We start from the raw sequence: 24,681 nt of genomic DNA, 5'->3' as shown, positions 1-24,681 counted from the left end.
TATATACACAGCTACTATTTATAAGATATTCTTTAAGATGCCATTATGGTATTGGGGCAGATAATAAACACATGGGTCACTAACTTCAAGAATCTTTCAGTCTTATAGGGGAGGTAAGAAATGTATTTATAAGCTATAATATAAATATGAATATGATGTGCGCCATAAAGTAAGGTACAAAGCATTATGGAAGTTCAGAAGAAGGAGGAATTGTCTCTACGTGAGATCAGAAGATGGTAGGCGGCCCACTCCAAGATAATGAATGCATGAGAAAAGATAATACCTGTTCAGGAAACAGTCCCCTTTGGAATTCAAAATGTCAGTGGGAAATACAGCAGGAATATTAGCCTGAGTTTGGATCACAGAATGCAAATGACAGTTCCAAGAGTTTGGAGGTTAGTCACTTGGAGAAATATAGACTTACTAGGTGTAACTAGTATTGCAAACATTACTTATTTTTACCTATTTAAAATATCTCTTTGGGGTGCCTGGGTGGCTCAGTCAGTTAAGCATCTGACTTTGGCTCAGGTCATGATCTCATGGCTTGTGGGTTCAAGCCCCACATCGGGCTCTGTGCTGACAGCTCAGAGCCTGGAGCCTGTTTTGGATTCTGTCTCCCTCTCTCTCTCCCCCTCCCCTGCCTGTGCATGTGCACACTTTCTCTCCCTCTCTCTCTCAAAAATAAACAGTAAAGTAAAAATTTTAAGTATCTCTTTTTAACAGCTTTCTTGAGGTATAACTGACATATAATTAACTGCGTGCCTTAATGCATATAATTTGGTAAGTTTTGACATGTGTATACACCAATGAAACCATCACCACAATCAAGATAATGAACATATCAATCACCCCCCAGAAGTTTCCTTGTGCCCCTTTGTAATCTCTTCCTCCTGCCCATCCCTAGGCAATTGCTGATCTGCTTTCTGCCACTGTGGGTTAATTGGCACTTTCAAGAATTTTGTATAAATGGAATTTTACACTATTGACTCTTTAGTCTGGCTTCTTTCACTCAACATAATTTTTTAGGATTCATCCATATTGCTGGGTGTATCAATAGTTTGTTACTTTTTACTAGTAAGTGGTATTCCATCATATAGATATGCCATAATTTGTTTATTCATTCACCATTTTGATGGACATTTGCATTGTTTTTAGTTCGGGGCTATTACAAATAAAGTTACTTTCAATATTCATATACAAGTCTTCGTATGAACATATGCCTTCATTTCTCTTGGGGTAATACGTAGCCATGAAGTGGCTGAGTCACAAAGTGGGTTTGTGTTGTGCTTTTTAAATAACTGCCACACTATTTGCCAAAATGGTTTATCACTTTGTATTCCTGCCAGTAGTGTATGAGAATTTCAGTTGTTCCACATCCTTGAGAAAGCTTGGCATGGTTGCCACTTTTTAATTTTGGACAGTCGAATAGGTGTGTAGTGATCTTATTATGGTTTTAATTTGCATTTCCCCAATGACTAAATGCTTTCATTTATTTGCCACTTTTATAGCTTCTTTGATGAAGTGTCTGTTCAAATCTTTTGTCCATTTTAAAATAATTATTATCACTGAGATTTCAGAGTTCTTTATGCACTCTGGATATAAGCCCTTTATCAGATATATAATGTACAAATATTTTACCCAGTCTTTGGCTTTAAAAAGTAGAACTTCTTAATTTTGCTGAAGTCTTATGTATCTTTTTTGTTTTTATGGATTGTGCTTTTGTTATAGAATTTAAGGACTCTTTGCAAAGTCACAAAGGTTTTCTGTGTTCTCTTCCTGTTTTATAGTTTTATATATAACTGGTCCATTTTGGGTTAATTTCTTTGTATTGGTGCAAGATATGAATTGAAGGGTTGGGGGAGGAAGTTGGGCACTTTTTGCAGATAAGTATCTAATTGTTTTAACATCATTTGTTGAAAAAATTATCCTTCTTTATCTAAATATCCTTGTCAAAAATCAATTGACCATATATGTGTAGGTCTATTTCTGGATTCTATTCTGTTCCATTGATCTATTTGTCTACCTTGATGCCAATACCACACTGTCTTAATTACGAAAGTGTTATAAAAAGCTTTGAAGTCGGTAGTTTAAGTCCTCCAAATTTGTTCTCTTATTTCAAATTATTTAACCTATTCTAGATCCTTTGCATTTCCATATACATTTTAGAATCAGCTTATTAATTTCTACCAAAAAAAACCCACTGGGATTTTGATTGGGATTGCTTTAATTTAATTTAATTAATCTATATATTAATTTGGAGAACTGCTCTCTTAACCATGTTGAGTCTTCCAATCTATAAACACAATATATCTATTTTGATCTTCTTTCATTTCTCTCACCAATGTTTTACGGTTTTCCATGTACCAATCTTTCACACTTTTTCTCAAATTAATCCCCAAATATTTTATATTCTTATGTTACAATAAATGATTCTTATTTCAATGTCTGGTTATTCATAGCTAGTACTATATATTGAAATCCAATTAATTTTTTATATGATTTTGTATCCTACAGTCTTGCTAAAGTCACTTAATAATTCTAGGAGCTCTTTTGTAGGTTATATAGGATGTTCTATGTAAATGATCATGTTATGTCTGAATAAAGAGAGTTTTACTTCTTTCTTTCCAATCCAGATAGCTTTATATCTTTTTTCTTGCCTGATTGCAAGAAAACTGTGACTCCAAAATCCCAGATTTCCCCCCGCCCCCCCAAAGAGCATGGGATACAGATTTATTGCTGCTAGCACTGCTGTGGGAGAATTCCTCAAGTGCAAGTGGAGATGGCTCTCCATCAGTATTAGGACAGCTTAGAAACTCCCCTCCCCTCCCCCCTCCAAGTCACTTAAGTACTAGACTCTTAAATTTGCCCTTCTATGACTTTGGCTTCGTGTGTGTGTGTATGCTTACATACACATGCAGCAATTTTTAAAGCCTCACCACTAAGCTCAGACAGCACCTTCTAGAAGCAGGCCTTCCCAAACTCATTCTAAGCTTTTGCATATGGCTTTGGTCATCACTCTGGATTATCCTTTCTAGTGTGATAAGTTACTTTTTAAAGGATTTGATGTTGTTGCCAAATGACCTAAATTGGGTCCATTTTAATTCATCTGATAGTTTTCTAACAATATTAAACTTCAAAAAGGAAAGTGTCATAGTTTTATCCACTACTTCGCAGAAGGCTTCTTGCACATTATGCAAATATACACATATTTTTGGAACCTCCCAGAAGGGCAGTATTTGTCAACATAAAACAAAATCTCTGTTATACACTTTCCTTTAAACAATGGTATCTAGGGCGCCTGGGTGGCTCAGTCAGTTAAGCATCTGACTTCAGAAGGTCATGATCTCACCTTTCGAGCCCCACATTGGGCTCTGTGCTGGCAGCTCAGAGCCTGGAGCTCTGCCCCTCCCCTGCTCATACTCTGTCTCCCTCTCTCAGGAAATGAATAAACATAAAAAATAAATAATAAATAAAATAAAATAAAAAGAAACAATGGTACCTATTTGCCTTACATCTATCTAAAAGAAACCATTCTAGAGATTGTACTCAGGTCAAAGGTTTTNAGAAATAGAAGAAACTGACAACTTTTAAATAATAATTTATTCTAATTTTAAAAACCTATTAGAGTTTAGTCTCATTGGACACCCCTCTAAAGAAGTTTTTTGAAGGTTAGAAGAATATTTTAGGAAGATGAATACAGCAATGATTTGAAGAGTAAACAAGAGGTGGAAAGAGAGTCAGTTCAGGAAGATCAGTTACCAGACTATTGTAATAATCCAAGTCATATATAATAAATATGTCACCCAAAGATAATAGTAATGATGGGAAGAAAACAGCGAATGTATGAGATTTTTTTAAAATAGAGAGATTAGGGGCGCCTGGGTGGCTTAGTCCGTTAAGCTTCCGACTTTCGCTTAGGTCATGATCTCGCGGTTCGTGGGTTCGGGCCCCGCGTCGGGCGCTGTGCTGACTGCCAGCTCAGAGCCTGGAGCCTGTTTCAATCTGTGACTCCCTCTCTCTCTGACCCTCTCCTGCTCACGCTCTCTCTCTCTCTCTCTCCTAGAAATAAATAAAACATTAAAAATAAATAAATAAATAAATAAATAATAAAATAGAGAGATTAAATAAGATTTAGGAAATGAACTATGGAGAATAAGGAGACAAAGTAGTCAAAGATGGCTAATGGGAGAAAATAGTAGCCCACCTTTAGAAGAAAATGGTCAATACATAAGAAAATATGATAAGGGGCAAGTCTGAGTAGAGAGGTGAACAGTTATATGGTGGCCATGTTGAGTCTGGCTCCAATGTTGGGAGGCAATAAGAATTATTGAAAGAGAGTTAGGTATGGATCAGGAAACCTGAGTTCTAGTTGTGGCACTGCCACTGACTCCCTGGGAGATGGTGACAGACACTGTGGGAGTTGCACCAACATTCATTTTCCACTGCACCTTCTTCCTTTCTAATCTCAAAGGAACCAGATTTAGCTTCTGTGCTGACCCAACATGGTAGTCCATGTGCTTCAAAAGAGGCTGGACTCAACCTCCTAGGGTAAATTCTAATTGGTCTAACTCAATTACATCTTCCATTCCCAGGGCATGTCACAAGTCTGGCCAATGAAGCATGAAGGAAAATCAGCTGTGTGCTTCAGGTTAGTGAACACTCACTCTTAAAAACAGCCATACTGGATAAGATGGTCTGTCCTTTCAGTGGGCATTGTCAGGTATGAATGGTACACTAGGAACCACCACACCCATCTAACCACCAGGAACTGGCCTATGAACATACCAATGTGCTGAGGATGACAGAGCCAGTAGAGAGAGAAATTGGGCCTCTGATGCTATCATTAAAATTCTACAGTAACCAACCCTGGCATGCCATACACTTGTATTTAATGTTAGGGTAGGTCACACATTTAAACCAATGACATTGGGATTTCTGTTGTTTGAAACTAAAGCCTTCCTTACTGACCCTGCAGCCTTGGCCCAAACCAATTTACTCTGCACACTACTATTTCTTCCACTGTAAGTTGAGAATGGTCTAAGAACTCTCCCAGCTCTAACCACCCATGACTTTATTATTATAGGTAAAAGTAGAGGTTAAAAAGGAAGAATGAATATCTAGAGAAATATCAAAACACAAATATAGGTACAGGAGTCATCTATGTAGTATAAGACTTAGAGTCCTGGGGGTAAATGAAATTAAGTGAAACTTACTTATTGCTGTACATGTTAACAATGACACCTCATTCCATCCTCACAACATTCTGCAAAGTTGGCATCATTGCCGTTTTCTATGAACAAACCAAGACACAAATTGTCCAGAAAAGTATGAACAACGTCCCAGACTCTAAAAGATTGTCAAAATTTTAAGAGTATCACATGTTTCAAACAGGTCGAGAAGAATGAAGACAAAGAAAAGGTCAAAAGCCTTGATGATTAGGAAGTTCTTAATGCTTTTTTTTCACAAATGGCAGAATTTTCTTTCACTTAATGGTTGAATGGTCTTCCATTATATAAACATACATACATACATACATACATACATATTAGTTGACTATATATGCATGAGATTATTTCTGGGTTCTCATTTCTGTTCCATTGGCCTTAAGTGTCTGTTTTTATGTTAGTAACATACCGCTTTGATTGGTATAGTTTGCTAATAAAGTCTGAAATCAGAAAGTGTGACATTTCCAGCTTTGTTCTTTTTTAAGATTGCTTTTGCAGTTTTGGGTCTTTTGTGGTTCCATATGAATTTCAGAATTTTTTTCTACTTCTGTGACAACACCGTTGGAAGTTCTTAATGTTTTCAAGATAACAATTTCCAGAAAGTCATAGGGGTGAAAGAAGGGAGTGAAAAGTGACAGATGTTAAGGAAGTAAAGACCATTTTTATCAGAAGTTTAGCAGTCAAAGGAAAGGAAAGTACTTCCAGGGAGGAACAAGTTTGAGAGAAAAATTATTTTGTTTCTTGTTCAAGAAGGCCCGACCACACTGGTGGGTAGAGGAAAAGGAACCAATGGAGGAGAAGAGCTAAAGGGACAAGAGAAGGAGGCTCTCACTGAGAGAACAGGTTCTGAAAGACACAGGAGGAGATGTGCTGTTTGCCTTCCCTCTGTTGTCTGCTGTTTGGGCTCCGGTTGAATTGAGGGCTCTGAGGACCGATCGATGGCCAGACTGAGCTGATGTAATCACTGCTACGAGGTATTAATAATGAATGAATGTTATTTCTTTTATGTGTTATTTTAATAGCCCTTTATAAAAGGATCACTGGAAAAAGACCAACATATCTTTCCAAAGTTTATTTTTAAAATGCATAATTAATACAGAAAAGTATTACTGTATAGTGAACACCAACATTTATCTCTTTCTCCTAACAGAATACAACCTATGGAGAAGAAAGAGATGAAAAATATAGGGTAAGAAAATAAAATAGTTTTATACCATGTCCCAAATTTCACCGGGAAATTGTCGAGGCCTACATTACAGAAAGAAAATTCAAATAGAATAATAGAAGATACTATTTAGTAAGACTTAGGATATGCCAGGCCCTTGTACTAAGCACTTCTTATATATTATCCTATTTAATCCTTATAACACCCTGTGAGATGGTTGTTATTAACTTTATTTTATGCTGAAGAAACTGAAGCTTAGAGATGTTATATCCCCAAGATCCACCTACAGTACCACTCTGTATGAGTTTTCATAAATGAAATAATTATTCATATATACAGAGTGTAAACTATGTTCTTAAAAGTGCTGGGTACTTTCTACTCTTGTGGAAACTATGGAAGGTGTCTCTTTTTATTATCTTTATTACACATGCAAATCTAAGGACCAAAAAATTAGCCATAATATGCTAGGGCCCATCCTTGAATCAATATGGTCTGATACCTACAAAGATTTTTAAAAATAAAGTCGAGATAATCCGAAAATGGCTTTATAGGATCACATAATGTATCCAGCAACTAGAAGCCAAATCTTCAATTCCCTTGAAAGAATAAAGTATAGGATAAATTTCTAATGATGAAAATGTTGCCTCTAACACATAAGCTTAGTAGTATAGTTAAAAATGTTTGAGTCAAAATTGAATGTCAGTTATGAGACACTAAAGTATGATGTATTTAGTACTTTCCCCTTAATAAAATAGTCAGTAGTTGATGTTCCAAAGGAGAGAATGTATTTTGTTCTATGATGCAATTCACTATTAGCTTCCAATTGCACATTGGCTTAGGCCTTTGAAGGACCCTAGCTCATTAGGTTTCTCTGAATTCAAAAGTAATAACTAGAATAACCAGAGATACTACAAAGCATCTTTTAACACCAATGTCATTACTCCATTTAGTAGAAAGGAAAAATATTACATAAAAAACATTCTGGAGCTAAACTGCTTTGGTTTAAATGTAGGCTCTGCTACTTACCTACCTGTGTGACCATTGATGATTTTCTTACCCTATCCATGTCTCGTATCCTCAACTGCAAAATGGGGAATGAAAGATGAGGTGATGTGGTATATAAATGTAGGCTGTTATACACACGTGGATGTTTATAATGCCATTTGTGGCATTCTCAGTTAAGTCTCGCCTAGCTGGATACATAAGAATTATAATTATTTTTTTCCAAGGCATGTTTTCAGTGTTATCCTGGGGCACCCTTGCAGAACATAAATCCTCTTTGAAAGACTAATTCTACCTCTTTTGTCATTAGAACCAGCTACCTCGCTTGCATGGCCCAGGGAAAAATAAAAATGAGGAGCCCCTTGTTCAAGAAATCCAAAATGGCAGCAGTGTTAGGCCAAGGGGAGCCTTTCTCAGCACAGGACTCTGTGCACCTGCATGGGCCACATGCCATGAACGGACCACATGCCATGAAGCCTGCCCTGCTTGGCATCACTTTCTCTGATGAAAAGATAAGACACCAAGCTCTCCAAATTCACTCAGTTGTTTACTTATTTCTTGGAATATTTATTTCTAACCCTACCTTATCCAGGAAAAGATTTAACATAACTCTCTTTCTATGGAAAAAGTCTGAAAATGAAAATACTCTTCAGAAAACCAACTTCCTGTTCCAGGGCAGATTTTTACTATGTCACTAAACACAATTACTCTCCTAGAGTGTGGAAAAATCAAACACTCTTGGAGTTAGTAAGGATTCGTTTTGTTCAGTGAGAAGCTCAGAGACATTTTCCTAGCCTGGGAACTGCCCCAGTCACCCCTAAGCAGGTGCAAAGCATCAATGAAGCCTGAGGCACAGGTGCAATTCTTCACCTCTCATCAACAGCATGAGTCCTAAACTACCAACTAAAGGTTTTTATTTCCACTGAGAGAACCAGCTGAAGCTTTTAACATGCTTTTCTCCTTGTGGGTTTTCTCAAGTGAATCCCCAGATCATTCAATGGTATTTAAGACTGAAATCTATTAACATTAGTTCTGTATCAATATTAGGTTACCAGTGTTAATATCTATTGAACATCAAGAGAAATGCCAACCCCCCCCTTCTTAATGAAGCGGCTTGATTTTATTAGGTTCAAATAGCAAATAAGTAAAAGACTATGCATGATTATAGTATCTTTTATTTCAGAAACGTTCGGTGCTTAGCCTAGATTTATCCCATATGTCCTTCCTATGGGCTGTAGCAAGGAGAAACTCAATCTATAAAAGACCCACATGTTCACTCAAACTCCTCTGAACCTTCTTTGAACTGGTAGCTTGAAGAGCTGCTGTTTGTTTAATTCATTTGCTCCATTATTTTAATTTAAGCACCTTCAAAATTGCCAGGAGTCTTGATTCTCCAGGAATTGTTTGCAAGTAAGGCAACCATGGTTTTTGCAACTACTGACAGATAGTAATTGTAATACCTGCTTAAATTAGCTCATTTTCTCATGTTGCTATTTATCAGCATTTGAACTTGGGCTGTGGTTGGCTAGCCCAAAGTCAGGAAGCCAGACATCCCTGTAATCAGATCATGGAATAAGTCCAGGTTCAGTTATCAAAGCCAAAGGAATACAGAATCTTGAGCCCAAAAGTAGATCCAAAACTAAGAGGATGAGTAGGATAGAAGAACCACGTACTAGAATTCAAAGCAAGTCCAAACACCAGGGCACATATTTAAGCAGTAGTGGGGCAGGTAAGCAATAGAATAAAATGTAGCAGGTGACAGTTCAAGCAAGCAGCCCACAGTGGTGCCACATTCTACAGAGAACTTGTACAACTTGATCAGCCCTGACTGGGGAAGGCGTCAGAGGGAAACTAGCATTGGTGTCTGTAGGACATGTTGTTTATTGCAAAACAAGGTCAAAACTTGAGTACTCAAGAGCTGGATAACAAAGATTAGGGCAGATTACAAGAGAGCTAACACTACTTCAAAAAGCTACTGACCCAGAACTTCTTATAGTGCCCTGCTTAGAAATAAGATTAGGCCCACGAATTGGGCTTGAATGACTCTATAGATAAAGAGATTGGTGACAGTGGTGTCACCTCACATCAGTTCGTGAGAGCCAACTGTTAAACTTAAGGAATTTTGTAAGCCAGATGTTAAACACAGCTGTTATTAAAAAATTAAATTATATAAAGTTCTAATTAAAGACATATTAAAAACAGAGGTAATAAACACTCCAAACTCATCCTTACCTAATTCACTACATTTTACTATTGCTGTGGTCTTGAGGTTCTTTTTGTCTGTTGTAACTGTGTGGTGGAATATTTTATATTGGCATCAATCCTGCGAATCTCCTCCCACTTTCATGTTGAGTAGCTTGAAACTGGCCATTACTGGAGCATGTACATCATGGAAATCAAAAAGCACAAAAAAACAGGGCTTTTTGTAGAGAAAAGGAGGAAGGAGGTAGCTGTTAAACATGTACTGACACATCACTGATCAGTGTCCCCAGTGCAGAGCTACAGCATTTAGAAATATGGTATCTATGGAGGTGAAGAAGATAAAAGATTCTGTGACTACTGTTTGCAAATTCCTAAACCCAAAATATAGCAATCTTCATGATCTGACCCCAATTTACCTCTATTAGATTTAGCCCATACCCTCTATTTTCTGTCCTCCTCAAACATCCCCCAATAAAATACCACGTTTTCTCACACCTCCATTTATTCAACAGACATTTACCAAGCTCCTACTTGATATGGGGCACTATGCTGTGGATTGAGGAATCAGAGATATAAGGAATCCTTCCTTCTCTCCAGTAGGTCACAGTTTAGGAAAGAAAGGGAAACAACAACAAATGAACAAATGCTTCTAATAGGGCATGAAAGTTGTGGAAATGCAGAAGATACACCCATAAGTAAAGACAGCAGGGAAGGCTTCCTAGAAGAGGCAACAGCTACACTGAGGCTTAACTAGGCAATATGCACATGTGTTCTTGAATTGAATTTCTTGAATTCAAAGCCAGCTTACCAGCTGGGTGACCTTGAGCAAGTTACTTAGCCTCTCCAAACCTGTTTTCTCATCTACAAAATTAGATCCTCCTTTACAGGGTCATTGTGAAGATTAAATGAAATAATGAATGAATGAATTGGGCATTTAGCTCAATGCTGATGATACAAAAATGTTTTTGCAACATTTGTCTTAAGATTAGTCAAGTGTAGAAGGGAGTAAAGAATGTTACTGATAGAGAAAAAGTGCACCAAACCCCGAGGTGCATAAAAGATTATAACATGTTTCCCCAAATGCATTTTTAAAAATATAACTGTAGCCCAAAATAATAGGGAAGTGGGAATTTGCCCTCTTTCCCCCCAAAATGGCCACTTCTTTAACTTTCTATAATTATCACACCCAGTTATCAGAACCTGAGAGTCATCTTACTCCCCTCCTTCCATTTATTTCCACGTTCAGGCACCAAGTCCTGCAGATGAGTGCCTCTCAACCAGTTGTGATGAGATCCACTTTGTATTGCTTGCCCAAATGGCCCAATACTTTATAAAATACAACAAAAATTAATTAGTAGATAAATGAAATAAAAAGTAAAGATCTACAGGGGCTCCTGGGTGGCTTAGTCAGTTAAGTGTCCGACTTTCGCTTAGGTCATGATCTCACGGTTCGTGGGTTCGAGCCCCGCGTCGGGCTCTGTGCTGACTGCCAGCTCAGAGCCTGGAGCCTGTTTCAGAGTCTGTATCTCCCTCTTTCTCTGACGCTCCCCTGCTCACACTGTCTCTCTCTCTCTCCTAGAAATAAATAAAAATATTTTTTAAAAAAAGTAAAGATCTACAAAATACAAGTCCAATTTTTTCATTATTAGATTTAACAGATAAAAGATTAGTCCTTTAACTTGCTACAAAAATTTCTAAATTCTCGCCCTCAATTTCTATATTTGTCTCACAGAAGACTGGTAACAAACCGTACACAGACTATCACCAGTTTAGGAACTCATAGTTGGAGAAGCATTGCTATAGAACATAATACCTCCTTAGCATTTCTAAAAACATTCCATTTTCTTGACTTAATTCGGCCCTGAGGCCTTCATCATCTTTTTTCTAAATAGCAACCTCAGAAAGGCCTCACTGCCTCCAGTATCTTACATCCCTCCAATCCATTCTCCACATTATAGCCAACCAGATCTTTTTATGTCTCAAATCCAATTATGTTACTCTTCCATCTAAACCCTGTCAATTATTTTCCATTGCCTTCAGAACAAAGCCTAGAACTCCACCATCTGAGCTCTGCCTCCTTCTTCTCCAGTCTTTTCCTTATGACACATCCTCCTCCATTGGTTGCCCTGCCCACCAAACACACACAAGGTCTTGCACTCTGTGCTACAGGTATACCAAACACCATGCAGGTCCATCATTGCTACTAACTGTGTCATACCTCCATGTCTTTGCTCATATTAATGCCTCTACCTGAATCACCTTTCTCCATTTTCACAAAAGAATGAGGAGGAGAAGGTGGAGGAGAAGGGGAGTAACAAAAATTCTATTTACCTTTCAAGATTCAGTTCAAGGGTCATACCCTCTATGAAACTTTTTCTGATTCCATCTCCCTGCCAATCCCTGCCTCAGAGACCTGACACTCATTCCCTTGTGCATTCACTGCATCTTTAACACACTGTGATAAGTATAACATGTATGGCACATATTTAGGTCTATCTACCTCCCCAGGCTGTAAGTTGCTTTTGCGCAGATATCATGTCTAGACTTCTTTGTACTATTTCTCTAGCACTAAGCCTGCATGGTTTCCAGCATACTGTTGGCACTTGTGAATAGAAGGATGGATGGACTGGAATAGATGGACAGATAGATGGATGGATGGACAGACAAGTTATGGGAAAAACTTTAAATTGAAAAGGTACAAGAACTAGATCAAGAAATGCCCTCTATATCCTATAATGGAATTTGGATTCTATCCTAAAGGCAATTGAAGACCCGGAAGTATTTTAAATGGAAGTATCACAAAATCCTTAATTGGGTTTTTGAAAGATGGGGATACAAAGGAGCCTAGAGAGACAGTTTAGTATCTGCAATGGACCCAGCAAGAAGATAGGAGGTGGAGAGAAGATCGGTTCGAGAGATAATTAGGGGGTTGAACTATGAGAACTTTCAATAGGAATGGGTAGGATGATTTCCAGATTTCTGTCCTGTATCGTTGATGCCAATCACTGATCAGAAGGTAAGAATAAGGAGCAGGTTGGGGTGCCTGTGTGGCTCAGTCAGTTAAGCACCTGACTTCAGCTCAGGTCATAATCTCACAGTTTGTGACTTTGAGCCCTGTGTTGGGCTCTGTGCTGACAGCTCAGAGCCTGGAGCCTGCTTCAGATTCTGTGTCTCCTCCTCTCTCTGCTCCTCCCCTGCTCATGCTCTGTCTCTCTCTGTCTCCCAATAATAAATTTTAAAATGTTAAAAAAAAATTTTTTTAAGAATAAGGAGCAGGTTTTGAGGACAAATAATGCATGAGGTCCTTCCTTTGTGGTCAGTGGCAATTTCAAAGCTGCTCACTTTTCTCAAGCTTTACCAAAGATGCCCAGCAGAGAATCTCACTTGTTTCTTCTTCAGGGAAAATAATAGTCATCAAGCAAGAAATCTCTCCACCTCCTTATTGCCAGTGACTAAATTGTCTGCATCCTCCTCCTTCAGGCCTTGGTAGAGGAGGTGCCTCCTTGAGTCTCCCCCAACCCCATGCCCCAGGAGCTCAGCCCCACTGAAGCCTCTTCTTATACCTTCTTATACCCTCCCCACTCATCTCCACAGCATGTAGCTTTCAAATGTGTCCCGTATTAAAAAGAACCTCCTTCCACATGTTGCTTATTCCTTGCTTTTCTTTAACAACGCGAGCTTTCTATTTGCAGTACATTTTTGTTGTAAAAAGCTCAAAAATATATATGAAGGAGAATGTTACAAGTATGAAAGAGAACTTACACGTAATTCCACTATCCAGAAATAGTTCTTGCTGATAGGTTGGTATATTTCTTTCTAGTAATTTTTCTATGCAGATATACATGTATGCATAAATGAATATTTTATACTTTTCACTTCAAATTACAAGTATTGTCCATGTTAGTAAAAACTTCCATTGACATTTTAAATGATGTGTAAATAATCTATTGTCTGGTTATACCAAAATTCATTTGATTAAATCTTACTATTGAATTTTTAAATCTTTCTACTATTTTTGTCAAGGTAAATAGCATTATGTACTATAAACGCCTTTACTCACATTTCAGATTGTTTCCTTAGGATGGATTTCTAAAATTGGGATTCTTATGTGAAAGAATATAAACATCTTTAAAGTTTTTTATATATATATTCCCAAATTGTTTTCCAGAAAGGTTGTACCAAAATGCATTGCTATTCATTCTGCTTTGTCAGGCTTATTATCATTTTTTAAAATAGAAAAAAAAAATTTTATCTAATGACCAAAAATGGTGTCTGATTGTTTTGTTCCATATTTCTTCAATTAAAAGCGAAGTTGACCACTGAACTATACACTTAAAAATGGTTAAGATCGTAAGTTTTATGTTAAGTGTATTTCACCACAATAAAAATTTTTTTGAAAAAAAAAAGTGAAGTTGCAGGATGCCTGGGTGGCTCAGTCACTTAAGCGCCCAACTTCGGCTCAGGTCATGATCTCGCGGTTGTGAGTTTGAGCCCTGTGTTGGGCTCTGTGCTGACAGCTCAGAGCCTGGAGCCTGCTTCAGATTCTGTCTCCCTCTCTCTCTCTGCCCCTCCCCCACTCACTCTCTGTCTCACTCTCTCTGTCTCTCTCAAGAATAAACATTAAAAACTTTTTTAAAAAGTGAAGTTGGGCATTTTTAATAATTATTAGTCATTTCTATTTTCTTTTTGGTGAATTATGAACTTATGCCCTTTACCCATTTAACTATTGTGCTCTTAATATTTTTTCTTATTGATGTTTATGAGTTCTTTATATATTAAAGGCATTAAATCTCTTGCTGTCAAATTTAGTGAAAATATTTTCTCCTACTTGTTTTGACATTTAACTTCATTTATGAGCTTGGACATTTATGGAAGAGGGAGTAGTGTTGAGACATTTTAAATTTTTATATATTCAGATATTTCAATAATGTCCTTTGGGATTTCTTTTATTGCTACTATGCTCAAAAATTCCTTTTCTAGCCAGCCACCAGGGAATTGTTCATCTACATGATTCTATTATGGCTAATGTTCTTTAGTCTGAGCAGTAAAATAAAGATGAAAACACTTATTCTCCATCTCAAGGAACTCTACCAACCAGTGAGCGAGCAGACATGTACACATATAAATACAAATGCATAAGGGGCTGCTGGGAAAGGACTGTTCGCCCTACTTGAGGACAGTTCATGACTAGGTCATGGGGCCAAATTTGCCTAAAACAGCTCATCTTCTGCTTCTATCGTCATGTATTAATTTGGGATCATTTAACACATTTACAAAACTGTACTATTTCTAGAAACATATGAAATGGGAATATGATAACTCATCCCAGCTAATCAGCCCTTTCTTCCTGGCTCTGGAGGTTTTGAAAACAATGACTCATGAAGTATTTGCCAGGCAACCATCCATCCAGTCTTCCCTCAAGTCTGAGTTTGTCAGCCTGCCTTGATTTTATCTAAGAAATTAAATCTTGGTTTTAGTTTTATTAGCACATTTACTGCTTTGCTGTTTTTCAGAAAACACTTTAAAAGGAAACATGTAAGTTATAATGAAGATAAAGAAGAAAAGCCTCGAGTACAAGGGCAATGATTGTTAATAAATAACCATTAACAAAGGTTTCCAGAAATTAATCAGCACAGACGGACATGACAACCACTTGTGAAGGAAGTCTTCATAGAAATGATCTGCAGCAAGAGTTCTGGGAAATGCTGACTGTCACACACTGGTAAGAGGAGCATAAAATTGGTACAACCTTTCCATAGGACAGTGCTCAATGTGAGTGAAGAGGCTTAAAGGTGTTTATACTTTGTGAGGTAGTAATTCCATTTCTTGAAATCTATTTCAAAGAAATCATTAGAGATTTATGCATACTGGTGATCATTGCAGTGATTTGTATTATGGCAGATATCCGAAATAGCCTTAAAAGTAGGGAAAAAATTAGATAAAATATTGGTAGAACCATTATAGGTTATACTACATAACCATTCAAAATTATGTTTTCAAGAAATTCTTCTGTGTAGTGACACAAGAATATACTTTCTATAAAGTATAAGATGAAAACAATCGGGTTACAAAAGATAATGTACAGTTGATTTCAGTTGAGGTTTATGTTGTATAAAAGAGATTGAAGGAAATACACCAAAATGGTTCTCTGTGACTAGTGAGATTACAGATGCTCTTCTCATTCTGGATTTCCCAAATTTTCTACAGTAAATTAAGCATTATGAGGAAGCAAAAAGCTACTTTCATAAATGTTTGCCCTGTGCAATAAACACCAGTTCTTGTTACTGGCTACGAGTGGGTCTGTTTTCACCCAGGCCCATTTCCAGAAAACTGGCTGATGTTTAGAGGTATGGAGCTTCCTGAATCCTTCCATTAAAAATACAAAAGACATACTTCATTCTTTACTTAAAATATGAATCAAAGCATGTTCCATATGCATCTGTGTTCCCACCCTGGCCTTACAACTTTCTCCAAAACGACCCATTGCTTCTTAGAAAAAACAATAAAGAAATAAAAACACATTGAGTGCCTACCATATGCCAGGTAATTTCACATACATTATCTTATCTGATCCTCACAGAACACTGTAACATTGAGTTTGAACATATTTAAGCAACCTATCCCAGTAATGGCAGTATTAATAAATAAAGATGAAATGTGAAATCCAGTCTACAGACTGCTAGTCAGAGCTCATCACAGTGGCCTTCGGTATGTACATCTGCACATCTGAGAAATACATATCATCCCAAAGTGTCCATGTTATTATTTCAATTACTCATCAGCTTAGAGAAATAAGACATTCATATTTTATACTCATTTGTTAAGTATATGATAATAAATATATATGTTTGCTACTTATCATTTATTTAAGCTCTGTTATCCATTGTCATCATTTCAAGCTGTTTCATACAGAACAAATACACAGTTCTTCTCAAACAACAAGTCTTCTGTAACATTTTGAAAGAATTTGTTTAAAAAATTTGGGTCACAGACTGTGCATTTAAATTTATCTTTCCAGATTAACTTCTTTAAATCATTTCCCAAGTCACTAGACATGTGTTCACCATTACTAGCAATCTCCTTGTACTCACCCCAGCCCCCATACTTCGCACCACCCCAGAGAAATCAATCTCACTCATCTCTATTGATCCTAGACTAAACCCAATTTCAAATTTTGATTCAACGTTCAGCAACTGAAGACAGGTTTCTAAGACTGACCCAGTTCTGCTTTGATCATTCACTCTGTATTCTCCTATTGGTGATGCATTTAATATGTTCTTTTTGTTTGTCTGGCTTTGGGGGTTTTTCGTTGTTTTGTTTTTAATGTTTATTTATTTTTGAGAGAGAGCGCATGCACCAACAAGCATGAACGGGGGTGGGGCAGAGGGACAGACACAGAATCAGAAGCAGGCTTCAGGCTCTGAGTTCTCAACACAGAGCCCAACATGGGGCTCGAACCCATGAACAATGAGATCATGACCTGAGCCAAAGTCAGATGCTTAACCGATTGAGCCACCCAGGCCCCCCACATTTAATATGTTCTAAATTATTGCACACTTCCTATATCATTTTGCATTTATTTTCACTCAGTTTGTTTCCACTTGTTAACATTCTAAGTTTCCCAGGAACCATGACCATGTCTTGTTTTCTCTCTTATTTCAACCCAGATGCTTTGTTTAGTGTTATGTACATTTTTATTCATTATGTACATAATGGCTATCCAGTAAATGCTTGTTAATTAACTGTCCTCAGCTCACTTTATATTCACCTACAAACACAGACTCAAGCAAAAAACAAAACAAAAACAACAACAACAACAAAACAGTGAAATGGAAAAGGTAGAGGAGAGGATCCAACACTTTGAATTAGTGTATAAGCCTTTACCTTCATGAGTCAACTTGTACATGAGAAAGTACACTAGAATGTATGAAAAAAACAGCTATCAGTTTGTTCATTTTATGTTTCAATATATGAAAATTGCTTATCCAAGTTTCCCTTAAATCTATAAGTTAAACATTATTGAAAGACAAATTATGTAATCTGTTTTTAAAAAAAAGTCTTGGCTAAGGAAACCATCTATCTGAATACTTTTTTAACCACCATTTTACTTCAATCACAGAAACATGAATTGAATCAGGAAACTGAACTAAAGTAAACCCCGAATCAAAAACCCAAAATGAAGAAAAAAATGAACTATAATAATCTGCAGAAACACAAAGGGAACCAAAAGAAGTATGGTATAATTTTTTACAGAACCAAAACTTCTCAGAAAATTATTTGCTATGTCTGTTTTTTTCCAGATAAATTACTTTTTTTCAGTAGTTTTAGAAAAATAACATCCAGCAAGATACTGTGTCTTTAAGAAGAACAAGTTGAATATTAAATAAAATATTTTTTCAACTCTTCTCTCCAGAAACGCTTAGCCAACCCAGTCTGGACAACAAGCTGAAAACCAGAGTTCTGAGGCCTTAAAGAACTTTTCTCAAAAGAGCTGAGAAACACAGGGAGCAAACCAAGACAAAGGCAGCAAGTCCCTGGCCCTATTCTGGGGTGGTGAAAGATCCAAACACTGGTGAATGAAAAGGCTAGTCTCCACTTTTCGTTTCTTGTTTTTCCTTTTTCAACTCTCTCCTGTTCTCATGATCTTTTCTCCTTTTCCTTCTTCTCTCTTGTGCAAATCATCTCTTTTTCCTACACTTCTTTTGCTTCTTATTTCCATATCTTTGTCTTTTGTATCTTCTGCTATTCACTCTGCCATTTGTCTTTTCTCATCCCTGTCATCCCCTTTCCTTTCTCTTCTCTTTTGCTACTATTTTTTCTTTCTGTAGATCCTTGTTTTCTGATCTTTCCCTTCCTCCATTTTTTCTTTTCAATTATCTGATCTCATTTCCCACCAACATGTTTATAATCTTATAAAGCAGAGTTGACAATATTTATTTGCTTTATCCAATGTGATTGTATGCAGTATCCACAATATGTGGAAGGAAATGTTATTTATACACTTATCAAGCCTTTTTGTTAAATGCTGTTTCCATTTCTGTACCACTCCATAATTTGCAAAGCAGCTTTTAGTGAACATTGGTAATCAATTCAAAATTCGTAACAGTGGTAGATTTTAAGATAACCTTGTGATTTCTCACTGTAATACTTAGTATCCAAGATGATCCCCAATGATCCTTATCTCCTGATATTTATGCCCTCATGTAGTCACTTCCCGCATTGTATGAAGGTCAGTTTGTGTGACTAGTAAAACATGATGGAAGTGATAGTGTGACTTCTGAGGTTAGGTCATGGAAAACATAACAAGTGCCACATTGCTTACTTGAATCATTTGCTCCAGGAGAGGCTGACTATCATGTTGTAAAGACACTCAAGCAGTCCTATGGAAAAATATACATCATGAGAAAACAAGGTTTTCTGTCAATAAGCAGCACATATTCCCCAGCCATGGGGGTGCGCCATCTTGGAAGCAGACTCTCTAGCCCCATTGAAGCTTTCTGCACCCTGGTCAACACCTTGACTTCAGCTTTATGAATGACTCCCCAGCAGAACACTAACTTCTCTTTAATTTCTCCCAGAAACTGTGAGAGATAAATGCTTATTATTGTTTCAAGCCACTAAATTTTGTGGTAATTTGTTATGCGAAAATAGATAACTAAAATGCTTCTTGGAGATAAAACTAAAACAATTTGTGCATACATAAAGAAATATATCTGAAAATATATTTCTTTCTTTATTCAACCAGTAGTAAATGTATACAAACCAATTTTGGAAAGGAAACTTTGAAAAATTCTCTGGAACTTTCTTTTCTGTACTCAGCTTAATTCAGCAGTGTTTCTGTATTGTTCTCATATGAGGATGAAAAAACAATATACATAGAATAAAATTAATAATTTTACATTTAATAAGTCTAGTTACATCATAAAACAAGGCTCCTGTGACAACTTATGACAAATAAGATCCTCCAAAAATGATAATGAAAGCAGTAAGGTACAAAGGAAAAAAATAGTTCCACTCTCTCAAAACAGTACATTTATATTCTCAAATATCTTCTTTTAATTATCCATAATAGGGAGCTAAAGAACGTTCTCATTATTTGTTCTCATTTTGAAGACATTTATACATCCCTGAGTCATAATTATATTTTTAAGTAAATTTGAAATCAAAAGTAATATTAAATCTTACTAAATCTTATAAATATGTATTGCTATCTAGCTTCCACCACTACATGTTTTCTTATATTTAAAAAAGTGAACTCATTCTTCTAATGACCCAAGAATGTAATCTAATAATGCTATTAACCTAAAGCTAAAATTGAACATCAAAAATATTTCCTCTTTATGAAAACTGAACCCTACTGTTATATCATTTAATTGAATCTTTAGATTCACTTTCAATGCATCAGTTCCCAACTGCACTGGGAAGTTACTGCCAAATTGCTCCTATAATTCTGAATTTTTTTTCTTGTAAGGTATCCTGATGGGCATAATGTGATCATCATTTACATGATCCAAATAAGGATGATAATAAAAAGGAATTAGATCGAAACACCAGCTAAAGAGTCCTTCGGTATGTATTTCCTTTATAATAACCACCCTATANATCATCATTTACATGATCCAAATAAGGATGATATAAAAAGGAATTAGATCGAAACACCAGCTAAAGAGTCCTTCAGTATGTATTTCCTTTATAATAACCACCCTATATTTGTAGTGGCCTATGAGGATTTTGATAATCTGTACAGATTAAAAGCTGAGTGAAATTCATTAGATGATTCAACAAATATTTACTGAGCTCTGCTAAGGTGCCAGACATCATCCTAGAGCTTGAGAAACAATGAACAAAGAGCATCAATTTCTTGCTTTCATGGTCTTCATATCAGAATAGTTGGCAGGCAGACCAAAACCAGGTTTAAAAAAAAAAATGGATGGATTGTTTCAAATGGTATTAAGTGTTGTAAAGAAAAGCCAGAGTGATGTGCTGGGGGTAGGGGTGGGGGTGGACTTTGTAAGGGATGATCAGAGAAGGCATCTCTCAGGAGGTGATGCAATCTGAAACTCTAGATCAGAGCATTCCATTTGGAGGAAGTACCTGATGACATTGAATCATTCTTAGGTGATGTGCCACTAATTTGTATACTCCCCAAAATCTGAGACACCCTGTGGAAACACTGTCAAATGTGTTTTTGTTTCTTGAGGTACACAGTGGTACTCTAGGTTTGGTCCAGTACAGATATAAAAAAAAGTGTGCAAAGGGTCAAATATGTTGACCCCTCTTCACCTGCACCTTACCGACTTTGGCTAATGGGAATATTACGTATCCAATTTATCTGGCCCTGATTTTGTCCCTCATTCTCAAGGATTCTGAATTGATGTTGGAAAATCTAGTGGTGCTGGATATTTCTCAATTGTAAGACTAAGATCTTAAAGTGCTTTGTTATTCTATGAAAGAATCTTTATTTTCCATCAGCCAGCCTCTTAAATTATCATTCTGAAGTCTAGCCAGTTCAAAGACTGCAGAATCAACTATAATGCCCTGTGTTTATACAATCATGTTTCCAAGTTCCCGCCCATGACGTAGCCTAACACACACAGTAGCCTCCCACCAATGAAGACAGTATCACCATGCAGTGATTCTGCACATAAGGAAGCTGGTTTGACCAAGATACCGTAAAAGCCTCCCTTGCTCCCCTCGTAACCCCTCAAAGATTTCAGTAAACCCATCTAGATCTGTGTCTAGAGGCCTCCCCACAATTTCTTTTAAAATTCCGAAATACTTATTTTCAGGTTTTTCTCTGCTTGGGTCCACACAAGTTAACTCTGTCCTACTCAGCTGATCTGGATACACGCCCAGTCCTTACGCAAGTTTACAAAGAGAAGAAGAAGACCAACACTAAATGTGTAACCAGTTCCTTAATTTCAGCTAAGATTTGGGCGGGGCGNNNTGGGGGGGGCGAGGGGGGGGGGCGGAGGAGAAGAAGCGTCAAGACAGATGCAAGCCGCTTCCCCCCCTCCCATTGGCTGCAGTCCTTCCGCTCGTTTGGAAGGGAAGTCCCTGCCAATTTGCTCCTTTTGTCTCAGAAACATTCGGCCTACACCCCAGCCCCAGCGGGGCTCTCTCCTTCTCTCCCCGCTCTTATCAGGGTATTTTTCAAAGCGAAAGCATCTCCCTTTCTGAGAGAAATTCTGGGGTTGAAAAAATAACGTTCCTCTGCCTTAATACACGTGATGCACCAGTTCTCATACTGGGCCCACTTCGTGTTGGAATAGACCTCAGGAGATTTCGTGTTATTTTAGATCTTGGTGAGCCTCACTTTTACCAAAAATAAAAGAGTTTTAAAAAGTGGAGCCACAGGGAGAGGTGTTTAGAGGGGAGGAACTAACAAGTGGTTTTCCACATTTGCTCAGAGGGGAGGCTGTTGATCTGTGAGGTTTGTCACCGCTGGCTGCCAAAGAAGAGCACATGCACAGAAGAGCAGGCCTTTTCACTTTCTATAGGATCGGATTGTGCTGCAAACTGTGACCGCGCATAATGAGCTTTTGACACATTTCTTTTAAGTTGCTCAGTATAACCATAGGGTTTTGCATTTTCTGATCCTCCTCTCTTAAGTGAGGGATTGCCACACACAAGATGACATCAGGGATTCCTGAGTTTCATTAGAAACAGCCTCTATCTACTTATGTTAGTTCGTGAGAATTGCTTTTCTGGAGGAAATACATTTATCTGAAGGCCACAGAAATTTCTAAATAGAGGGTAGCTTACTGACACAGCAGGGGCTAGTGCCTTTGGCGTACTTTATTTATATGATATAATGAAATTGGATTCCTTTGAAATTGACAAGTAAACATAAGTAAAGGAAAAACCGAGTCTTTTTTTTTTTTTTTTTTTACCGAAACGTTTCATGGCAATCTTAGCTTTTACATCATTATGTGTTCTTTGGCTCAGTTGATAATGGGCATGTAAGCTGTTTTATGCAATTGAAAGGAGCATAATTTTCACATAATTTGAGGGTGTGATTATTACTCAAACATTTATGAACAATTATTATATACAAACGCCCATAGAATTAATTCATCTGGGCCTGTATTTCCATGATCCAGACCCCCTCCTCCATCGTTTCTTGACCTCTGCTTGGTAACTCACTTTAATCACATTTTATCCTCACAGTACTTTTCTTTAAGTTTATTTATTTTGAGGGAGAGAGAGACAGAGGATCCTAAGCAGGTTCTGTACTGACAGCAAACAGCCCAACGCAGAGCTCATTCGACCTGAGCCAAAGTTCAGGCTTAACAGACTGAGCCACCCAGGTGCCCTCCTTATTTATAGTGCTTCTTAATAGGAGTCCATTCTTGTCCTCTCTCTGCAATGGAATATTGTTCATTAGCCTGAGCTGTGGGCCCTAATTGATCTCTGCAGTACCACAGATTTGTTTGTCCCACATAGACAGTGAGTGACTGTACTATTTCTAAAGCAGTTCTCCTTAGCCAATGCCCAAAAGGACTTCCAAAGGTCTTAATAATAATAGAGATGACTTGCCTAATCAATTTTCTCTCTGTCTCTGTTTGACCACCTCATGGAAAAGCAAGTGCAAGAACATAACTGAGAGGAAACAGAAATAACTGTTTTCTCACCAAAGCTGTGCAGAACGCTTCAATCCTCTGGTTTCCAGAACCGTGAGTCTCTGTGCACCTGGGTCCCCTACCAGCTCCGTAACAATCAGGCTCCCAGGGAAGACCACAGAACAGTAGGATCCACCCTAACTAGTGCGTGTTCAAAAAATAAAATGACATTTAGATGTCTAGGATATTGAGAAATATACCGTGAATTTATTTTTAGGGCAGTGGAGCATTTAAACCTTCAATCTGCCTCCTGAAAATACCTGCAAGGTGAATATGCTGATCCTAACAAGTGTATTTTCCAGAAGCCCAAGGGTCAGTTGCAACACACTGAGTATTGTTAAAATGTGGATTCTGTTTCCTTAGATAGACAGTTATTAGAAACCTACTACATACAAGGAAGGTATCATGAGGATCACAAGGTGAGTGAAATAATTCTTTTCCTCAAGAAAGGTATATATCCTCACAGAGAATGGAGAGAGTGTTAGTAGTAAAAATGACCTGACAAATACTTACTGAGTGTTTACCATGTTACCAGATGCTCCACCTGCATTATCTTATAGAATCTTCATGACAACTATTTAGAAAAATGCTTAAAGACCATTCAGGTGAAACAAATTATTTAACACGCCATGAAGTGGACAGTCTCCTTTCGGGCCTGCAAAATTAGACTCCTGGCTAATAAGTGTGTGAATTAGAGGGCAAGGAACTTTTATGAGATAAAGAATAAAGAACAAGAAAGAGAAAAATAGAAAATGTCTGATTGTCTTGGGCCACACCGTCCACCTCGTTTGGGGTGAGAAGGGCCAGAGCTGGGTCAGCATTTGGAGCTGGCTGGCTGAATATACCGTTTCTGGTCAAGCACAACCATTCACAGGGACACAAAAGTTCTCTAAGCTTCTGTTTGCTGATGTGGCACCTTGGACAGGAACGGCTTCATCTTGGGCCTAGACATTTATTTCAACACAACCTTAAGATAGGACTGTTACTATCTTTGTTTGGAGATGTGGAAACCGAGACAGAGAGGTTAAAAAACGTGTGAAGGGGCGCCTGGGTGGCTTAGTCGGTTAAGCGTCCGACTTTCGCTTGGGTCATGATCTCACGGTTCGTGGGTTCGAGCCCCGCGTCGGGCTCTGTGCTGGCTGCCAGCTCAGAGCCTGGAGCCTGTTTCGGAGTCTGTGACTCCCTTTCTCTCTGACCCTCCCCTGCTCACGCTGTCTCTCGCTCTCTCTCTCCTAGAAATAAATAAAAAGAAAAAAAAAAAAACGTGTGAAGGCCAGAAGAACGTGGTGAGGCCAAGATTCAAGTGCCAAGTCTGCTGTCAGTATTTCCCTCCCTAGTCATTCACTGCACTGTGGCCGGCATCATCATCACTAGAAAAGAAATGCTCATAGAGCCTGACAGACAGCAGGGGGTGGGGGGTGCAGACGCATAGAGAGAGCTAGGAGGAAAACGTTGAAAAGCTTGG

The 24,681-nt window shown here is 37.7% G+C and overlaps 1 protein-coding gene and 1 long non-coding RNA gene across 2 annotated transcripts in view; both read left to right on the top strand.

Moving 5' to 3' along the window:
• RAP1B (RAP1B, member of RAS oncogene family) overlaps positions 1-24,681 on the top strand; it is a 279,529-nt gene that overhangs the window by 167,234 nt on the left and 87,614 nt on the right. The window lies entirely within an intron of this gene.
• Positions 18,100-21,455, top strand: LOC144240860 (uncharacterized). Its single transcript, XR_013337870.1, has 3 exons — positions 18,100-18,166; positions 20,066-20,163; positions 21,384-21,455. It is a non-coding gene; the product is annotated as an uncharacterized LOC144240860 (long non-coding RNA).

The sequence above is a fragment of the Crocuta crocuta genome, unplaced genomic scaffold (assembly GCF_008692635.1).
Source record: "Crocuta crocuta isolate KB4526 unplaced genomic scaffold, BGI_CrCroc_1.0 scaffold97, whole genome shotgun sequence".
Lineage (NCBI taxonomy): Eukaryota > Metazoa > Chordata > Mammalia > Carnivora > Hyaenidae > Crocuta > Crocuta crocuta.
Note: the sequence above shows the minus strand (reverse complement) of the source record. Positions and strands in the feature narration are given on the sequence as shown.